The sequence below is a fragment of the Anser cygnoides genome, chromosome 1 (assembly GCF_040182565.1).
Source record: "Anser cygnoides isolate HZ-2024a breed goose chromosome 1, Taihu_goose_T2T_genome, whole genome shotgun sequence".
Lineage (NCBI taxonomy): Eukaryota > Metazoa > Chordata > Aves > Anseriformes > Anatidae > Anser > Anser cygnoides.
The window spans coordinates 137,386,245-137,394,989 of record NC_089873.1 but is presented as its reverse complement, the minus strand read 5'-3'; positions in this window follow the sequence as shown (position 1 = coordinate 137,394,989).

Genomic DNA, 8,745 nt, shown 5'->3' with positions numbered 1-8,745 from the left:
TAATTAAAACAATGTTTTAATAGCCCGTTCAGATCATCATCTGCTTTTAGAGGGGATCAGAGCTGCTATCCATGAATTTTCTATTAGCAGTTTTTTATCAGTTATGAGATTGAGTATGCAGCAATGTTGTCTAACTGGGAGATGTTTTAGAAATAGAAAAAATAAGTGTCACCCAAATACATTTTTAATTACAACAGTTCTTATGACAAAAAATACATAAGATAACAGTAAACATTGCATTACTAATGGAAAATAAAACTGCAATATGTAACACCATACAAATTGACTTGCTCTGAATAGATAGAAAAATGATAGGTATACACAGTGGCAGCCTTTATTGCAAGTAGAGATACACTTACGTGCTCTTATACTGTAAGATGTTGTGAATGATCACACTAAGATAACTGTCTAGCATAGCTTTCCCATTAGCTTCTTTTATGTAGAAGCAAAATTTAGGGATATTCATCTTTAAGGTAACATAACTGAGTCTCTTCAAAAGCAACACACTCATTAGTACCAGGGTACAAAAGTAATAAGAGGACACATAGCCCTGAATTGCAACTCGATCTGTACATATAGGGGTTGTTCAGACATGATATCAATATTCAGAATATTTCTTCTTTTTGACTATTTGCTCAGGGAAATAGAGTTGGCCCACCACACTAAATTTCTGTCATCTTTTCCTGTCCCTTTTGAATCCCAATCCTGTTATTCTATCTTTTAAAGAACTACAGTATACAAACAATGGGTAGATTTCTTATATTTCATCATGAAAAAAAAATCTCATTATTTTTTCTCCATAGAAATAGGGTGGCTTGCATCATTGCTGTGACTGTCCAGGCAGTATAGATGATGCACATACCACCTAAAATTATGCCTGAAAATTACAAAACTATTTTGCTTTAAAATCTGTTAGAGATTTTAATCCATGAAGAGAGATAGGCTTCTAAATTAGGCTTCTTGTCCAAACCAGAGGATCATTTTTTCTCTAATCTGTATTAATGAAATGGGAAAAGTCAGAAATCTAGCTTAAAAGTTTGAAGCCACAGGTCAGATGAGAGATGAAAATCTCTCTGAGTCTCAAATACAGACGTGTTAAATCCTGGACTATCAGCTGGAAGTGAAGGAGGCGGCTGTGATGTACAATTCATCAGAACCAGGACAGGGAAAGGAAGGAACCCAAGCCTGGAGGCTGGGATCACCAGGGACAAATCTAGTTATTAGTGAAGCATTGAGACAAGGTGTACAACACTGTGGAAGTGAGAAGATTACAGCGGGAAAATAATCATTGTGCAGTCATGAAGAATGGGAAAGGGAAAACCAGTTAACTCATGAGGAAAAGCCTGGTGTGGAACAAATTGGAGAAAATGGAAAAGAATAGGCAGAGATTGCAAAATGCTCTGGGATCACAGTCATGTGATCCTATTCAGCAATTAGAGTTCAAGCAGACACTCCTTTAGTGTCACAACCCTCTGTTGTAGTTCCCCATTATACTGACAATCTATATGGATTATTGACAAGATACAACAAGTTTTGTTTTATTTTGTTTTACTTCAGTTTGCATTTCAGAAAATGCATACAGAAAAGGTCCCATTAAGGAAATGCAGTTTCCAAGCACTCAAAATGAAGACATGCACGACAGAGGTTTGCATCCTGTGATATAAAAGGTATTACCTTTATTTGCATGATCACATACAGGACCTGTTCCCATGGACCTGCTCTTATAATGAAGGTGATTGTAATCATAGTACCTTAAGACTATTTTTCATTGCAGCTGGAGACTTTCAAAAATGAATGTCTCACTTCCTATTAAATAAACACTATTTACTCTATGTTCTGCCATTATTCACTGAATGTATGTTGTGGTTTAACCCGGCTGGCAGCTAAACACCACACAGCCGTTCGCTCACCCTCCCCCCTCCCTCTCTGGGATGGGGGAGAGAAACGGGAAAGTGAAGCCGGTGAGTTGAGATAAAGACAGTTTATTAAGACAGGAATATAATAATAACAATAATAATAATAATAGTGATAATGATAATAGTATTAATAATAATAATGTGTATGAAACAAGTGATGCACAATGCAATTGCTCACCACCCGCTGACCGATGCCCAGCCTATTCCCGAGCAGCCGGCCCCCCACCCCGGCCAGCCACCCCTATATATTGTTTAGCATGACGTCAGATGGTATGGAATACCCCTTTGGCCAGTTTGGGTCAGCTGTCCTGGGTCTGTCCCCTCCCAGCTCCTGCTGCACCCCCAGCCTGCTCGCTGGCAGGACAGAGCGAGAAGCCGAAAAGTCCTTGGCCTGGTGTAAACACTGCTCTGCAACAATTAAAACATCAGCATGTTATCAGCGCTCTTCTCATCCTAATCCAAAACATAGCACCCTACCAGCTACTATGAGGAAAAATTAACTCTGTTCTAACTGGAACCAGGACAATGTAGCAAAAGAATACATGAACATGTAATAATATCCATGATAATGTAGTGGGAGCCTGAAGCAAGATGGCATAGGTGGTCCAGTTGATTCCTGGGACTTTGATTTTGTCCATTGAGTTCTGTTAGTTTGGGCTGTTCTTTGCCTTGACCTTAGATTCAGCACTCTAAAACTGCCCCTGAAAAGTAGTATCTCTATGGATACTACTTATATGGGTAGTATATCTATGCAATATGGTTTTGTTTGTTTGTTTGTTTTTATCCTGAATATGAATCTTTGCTTTTAAAAAGAAGCTTTCTAATCCAAGTTTCACTATTATACTCACCCTTGCTTCTAGGCAGTTTCATACTAACACATTTAATCCACTTTTGATTATTTCTATTCCTATTTATGTTCATCCCTGCTTGATAGTATGATGGTCCTAGACAATTCCATTTTTATAATACACACATTTATTTTCATTCAGGATCTCATATTTCTTTTGCAGTACATAATCTCCTGATATTGTGACATAAGAATACTTTTCTCCAAATGCAAAAGGTTTTAATATTTCTCTTTTGATATTTTTAGCTATTTACTTTCTTTCTATTCTAAACCAACCTACAGTAAAGCTTTTCAATAAAGCTATTAATACTTTGTCTGGCAGAATCATTTTACCTTGCTGCCTGGTTTATATAGAGCTTGCTGCTTAATCAATGTGGTCATAGAGTTTTTACAAGTCACATTTGAGATATGCATCTTGATTACATCTAGAGAAACAATGGCAAGATTATATTCTTATAAACAGCTCATCAATGCAAAGCAGGTTTTTTGACTTGCCCTCCCCCTAACATCATGAGTGTGAGAAACAATCTGTTTGGACGTTTAGGGAAAAAAGTCCCTCATGATTCTCCCTCCTCCTCCTCCCTTCCCCCCCCCCCCCCCCCCATTAAAAAAATATAGGTAACTGAAGGAAGAAGTAGCAGTAATTGAATATAAATTTCCATAAAATATTTGTAAGACCAAGTAGAATGTGAGAATATAAATGAATAAAGAGAGATGAAAGACACCTGGTAAGATAAAGGTGTCTCATGAAGAAGGAGAAAAAGGGGAAAAGACAAGTTTGGAGGACTCTGACTGAAGAGTATGGAGGCCTCAAAATTTGCAAGATACAAATTTACCTTTTCCTTTTTCCTGAATGTTTCTTCCCTATAAAAGTTAGTGAAGAGCTGTCATGACACAATGACACGTACTTGGAGTTATTATGAAAGCACAGTGAATCAGAAATAGAGTCTAGAAAAAAAAAAAGTGGTTTCTTAATATATAAAGGCATATTGTCCTCCTCCTTCACCTGAATGTCTCCTTGTCCTCTTGTAATGATGCCCCTGAGACTCACTGCAAACAAAAAATGGGGTTGAAACTGGATGATCTTTAAAGGTCCCTTCAAGCTCAAAGTATTCTATGATTCTGATTCTACGAAATTTGCTCCCATCATGAGCTAGTCCTTCATTTAGTATAGCCTATATCTAGTTCATGAACTACTTTGTTCAACTCATCTTCCACAAAAAATTAAAGTTTCAAAGGATGTGACAGAGAAAATGTTCAAAAATAATCAGAATGTAATGCAATTTCACTCATGCTATAAAAATAGCTACATGCAAACCCTGTGGACACTGCAGAAATGAATTATTAAACAGTGCCAGAATAATTCTCCCACTGGTAGATTTGCAATGTAGGAAAAAAGAAGATGACTGGAACTATTGTGATAGCAAAACATGACTGAAATGGAGACAGACAGACAAACTGACTTGTTGATTATCACTACTAAGAAACTGTTTAGTGAGTTGTCTGTGTGCCAAATGCTGCAGGTAGAGTAGAATACAGTTTATTCTATATTGCTTGCTTCCTCTGTTTTCCCACTCTTTCACCTGTATTAACCAAATGATCTGGAAAAGGCAGCATATGTTTTTAGTAAATAAAAATGTTTCTGTCTTGTTTCTCCCACAAGTACACTAGCATATTATGGAGTAACCTATTTAACTGTTCTTGACAAAAACTTGCTCATAAATTTGTCAGAAGCCAGGAAGGTGACCATGGCACATTCATGACATGCTACAGTATTCACTTCCTGTTAGAAAGCTGGAAAGTTTTCTGGAGAGGTGAAGATGGTTTAGATGCATCTCAGTAGACCAAGCAGTAACCTCTCCTTGGAGCAGTAGCTGCCTATGGGTGTCACTGACAATTTTGATACAGTAGATACACAGTGACTTCTGACACACATTAGATTTGAAATGTGTGGTAGGCACCATGCAATTATGCATCTATGTTACTTGATGTCCTTTCTTTGTTGTTTTCCACTTTCTTGCACAGCCCTGTTAAAAAAAGGTATGTCTTCTAGTATTATATTTGTTAGATATCATTTATATTAAATTCAGCAATACAAGACATTTGAGATGCTAAAAGAAACCTGAAAGCTGGCAATTAGATGAGGGATAATTGGGTCCTCAGGCACCTAAAACAGCATAAGAGAATGTTAGGTTTTCAGTATCAAGGGAGCAGTTTGATTCAGAAGGAATGTAGTTATTCATTCCCTGACTTTGCTGACCTGGTACAGAATTACTTTAAATGTGCAGAGAAAAGATGTGAATATCTTTAACCTCAGCACACTACCGTTTACCAGAAGCTGTAGGTCTGTCCAGTGTGCATGATATAACACAAAAATCAGTAGTGAAATAATTGATGTTAAGAGAATTGTCACCAGACTTCAGCAATAACATCCTGCCGGGAAGTACGAGGCAATTTATGCCATTTTGAACCAGTGTTCCAGACTGTAAACTCAGAGAGACACCACTGGATTGATTACACACTCTTATGTTTTAAAGCACTGTGACTAGAGACATTTTAAATATAAATTGTGAATCTGGAAGATAACTGTATGGCAGTTTAAAAATGAATCTGACATAATACAGCAAAGTGCCCAGCTTCATAGTCATAGTATTCGCATTCCCTGGCAATAAGACTTAGGCAAAGTGGATGGGATATATCTGGCAGTCATTACCCTTGGCTTTATGTAGGCAACAGAAAAATGAATGTCATTGTGACAGGTCTCCTTGACCATGGTGAAATTATGGATCTTATGGCTAATTACTCTCAGGCCACCAGAGACTTAAAAGTAAACTATATAATGTTCCGAAACACTTTATGTTTGGACATTGCTCTGACAGAGAAAAAACAAATCAGCAAAATCAAATGCTTGTGCTTGGCTTGGTGGAGATCCTGTGACCTCAGTAACAGGTGACCAGCTTTGTTACCTGTCTGAGCAGGATTTTAAATCCATAGTGTTAGATGAACAAGCTTGAAACTTTAGGTCTTGTTTTTTTTTTTTTTTCTTTTTTTCTTTTTTTTCTTTTTCCTCATGACTTTGCATTTCAGTGTGATCTAATTTTGCTCCACTGGCTAAGAACTATAGCAGTGGCCAAATACCAGGTGGTTTCTTTTTCACTCCATCCCTTTTCTGAAATTAGGAGAGAGCTGGCTAGTATACCAAAGTGTATTTTTGCCTCCAACAATGCCTGAAGTTATCTGGTTTGTGAAAAGAATTAATAGATAGAATATTAAACAATTTTTAATAGCTAGATAAAAAATATTGCCAGCATGCCAAATCTTGTCTTGAGATCTGTTGTCCGCAAGTAGAGTAGGGACAGCATGTACTAGGCTGGGAGGTGTTTTGGACTAGCAGCTCCTGAAGTGTTTTGTGCACCTGCAGGCCTGGAGCAAAGTACAATAAAGTCTGATAGCTAATGCCAAAGAACAGGAGGCACTGTGTTTTGATGCATACCACCTGTCAGTGTCATCCTTGCTAGCCCTTTGAAGGAGTGCAAGGTGAGCTGCTTCCATATCTTTGCCTGGCTGGTTCTTCTGGCCAAGGCAGAAGCAGGTAGGGCCAGGATCCTGACCTTTATTTTCTCATCCTTTTCTTTGTGAGAAAGCTCCGGCTGTTGTCAGTTTTAGCCTCAAACAAGCTTCTTGAAAAGAAAAACACCTTGTTTTCTAACCTCTATGTCTTTTATTGGATTGTTGTAGCTTAAAGTACGGTGTTAGGCTTATGATTCAAAACAGGCAAGACTGCCAATCTCGGAACCACGTGTCAGAATTCAGAATGAAGATATGTTATTATTAGACATTTTTGTATTCTCTTAGCTACAAGTATGTTGTCTTTCAAGGCCGATGTTTACATTAAATCCCTTATCAGTGCCAACAAAAGCAAGGCTTGCCTCTCTGACAATAGGAACCCTGTTATTACATCTTGATGAGTGCTAGGAGAAAAATGTCTCCTGCTGCCGTTGCTCAATTGGGCAGAAACAAACAGTGCAAAAGGAAAACATGTGACCCATCACGGCTTATCTCTCAATGTGACCCTATCAAGAAAGTAGGGATGCTTTTGCAGCCTGTCACACTGAAATACTCCAGTGTCTCTGCCTGTTGCTGTCGACAACATGCTTCCTCAAGATTGCTGCCCAGAGAATGTTCAGTAAGGGGTTAATGCAAAATAAAAGAGATGGAGAACAGAAAACAAGATGAAAGAAATTAAAGTAATTAGTCAGCACAAGTGCTGCCAAACACCTTTCCAAAAATAACAGATTTTACATTTCTTACAAGCAAAAGCAGAAGTCTCTCTTAGTGACACTGGCTTTGTGGTTGGAGAAATATAAATAGGAGGAAGCAGTTATGAAAGCCCTTGAAAGGAGAACTAGAAAGCACATGAAAGACCTTGGAATCATTTAATCTGATTACAAAGAAGTAGTCTCCTTAACATTAAAGCTAATGTTAATATTCTCAAAATTAATTAAGAAATTAAAAATAATTAAGGTGAAATAGGAAACAGGCAGCCTCACTAGTCTGTTGACCTATATTTTTTGTTCTCTTTTAAATGAAAGAGCTATAGAAACCAGAAAGATAGATAGACTTGACTTTATTTCTTCATTTGCCTAGTGTGGGCTACAAACCAGTTGTCTGCTTACCCTTTCTCAATTGGTTCACCTCTTTGTGAAGAGAAATGACAGAAAATTTCTTCCTCATGTTCTTTCTGTTTCCTAACGGATTGTGTGCAATTGTTCTTTATTTCGGGAAAGAAATAGAACAAGGCAGAAATGGTAGACACAGTGCAGTCTTATTTTTAGGTCACTGGTTTGTTTTGGCACAGTTCAAAACTGACAGTCAAGTCTTTGGATATGAACCAGCCCTTTGAAACCTTTTCTGAGGTTTCAATCTGAAGAATCCTGCCCATAAACACTACCCACCCTGTTTAGTTTGTGCCCACATTTCTCACATTATACTGAGGCAAGATCCACTGATTTTCTGTGAAGAATAGAGCTTACACAGACCTGCTAGCTTCCCTGCCATATGAAGAGGTATTTTTAACAGGCTTTTTTTTTGAACATAGTCTGAGGTTTGAAAATTCATTTAATTCCAGATGCAAAGCAACAAAAACACTCAGAGTTGGCATACCTTTGGCTGAGTCTTTGACCATAGATTACTTTGGCACAAAAACAAATGGCTCAGATATACTAATTAGTTAGTAGGGAGAGATTTCAGCTGCTCAGCATTTGTGGGTGTGGGTGTAGTGTGTACATGGGAGGTATGATTTCAGATTTTTCTAAGGTATTCTAGGGGTTTGGACTAATAAATTATTCAACAGAAAGGATGATGTATGCTTCAGTTTTTAATGCAAGAAGTTCTGTGTCTTTTGCCAACAATAAACTTTTTTGTAATATCTAAAAGCCTTAAAAAAAAAAAAAAAGAGAGAGACTCATAAAAGCAGTCTGGAGAGGAAAAAAAAAACAATCAACAAAAAAACAAGCAAACATAAAAATGGGGAAAGAAAAAAACCCACTCCCAAACTCATGGTGTAAAGAAGTATTAATATCAATAGCAGAGTGAAGAATGCAGAGACATCTGACAGATGAAAAGTCACTGTACAAAACGAGCTCTTGTTTTCTCCAGTTATGGAGGACTGGCAGGCAGATGCAACCTTAGACAGGAATGGAAGCTAAAATGAGGGGTGTGCTCTAAGTATCAGGTTGCAGAGAAGCCACAATGTTATGCCATAGCCTAGATTTACTGGGAGTCAAGCAAGGGGCAGCCTAAGGTCAAATAAGGACTTCTGGATTCACAATGCTTATACTTGCCTAGAGCTCCTCAGATTACAGACAACTCCTCAAATTAGCTTCTCCTAGGTGGGATTGTGGGGAAAATACAAGTGTTTAGTTCCAGAAGGATTAAAAAATTAAATATGAATTAATTGAAATTATCAAGTAATTGTAAACT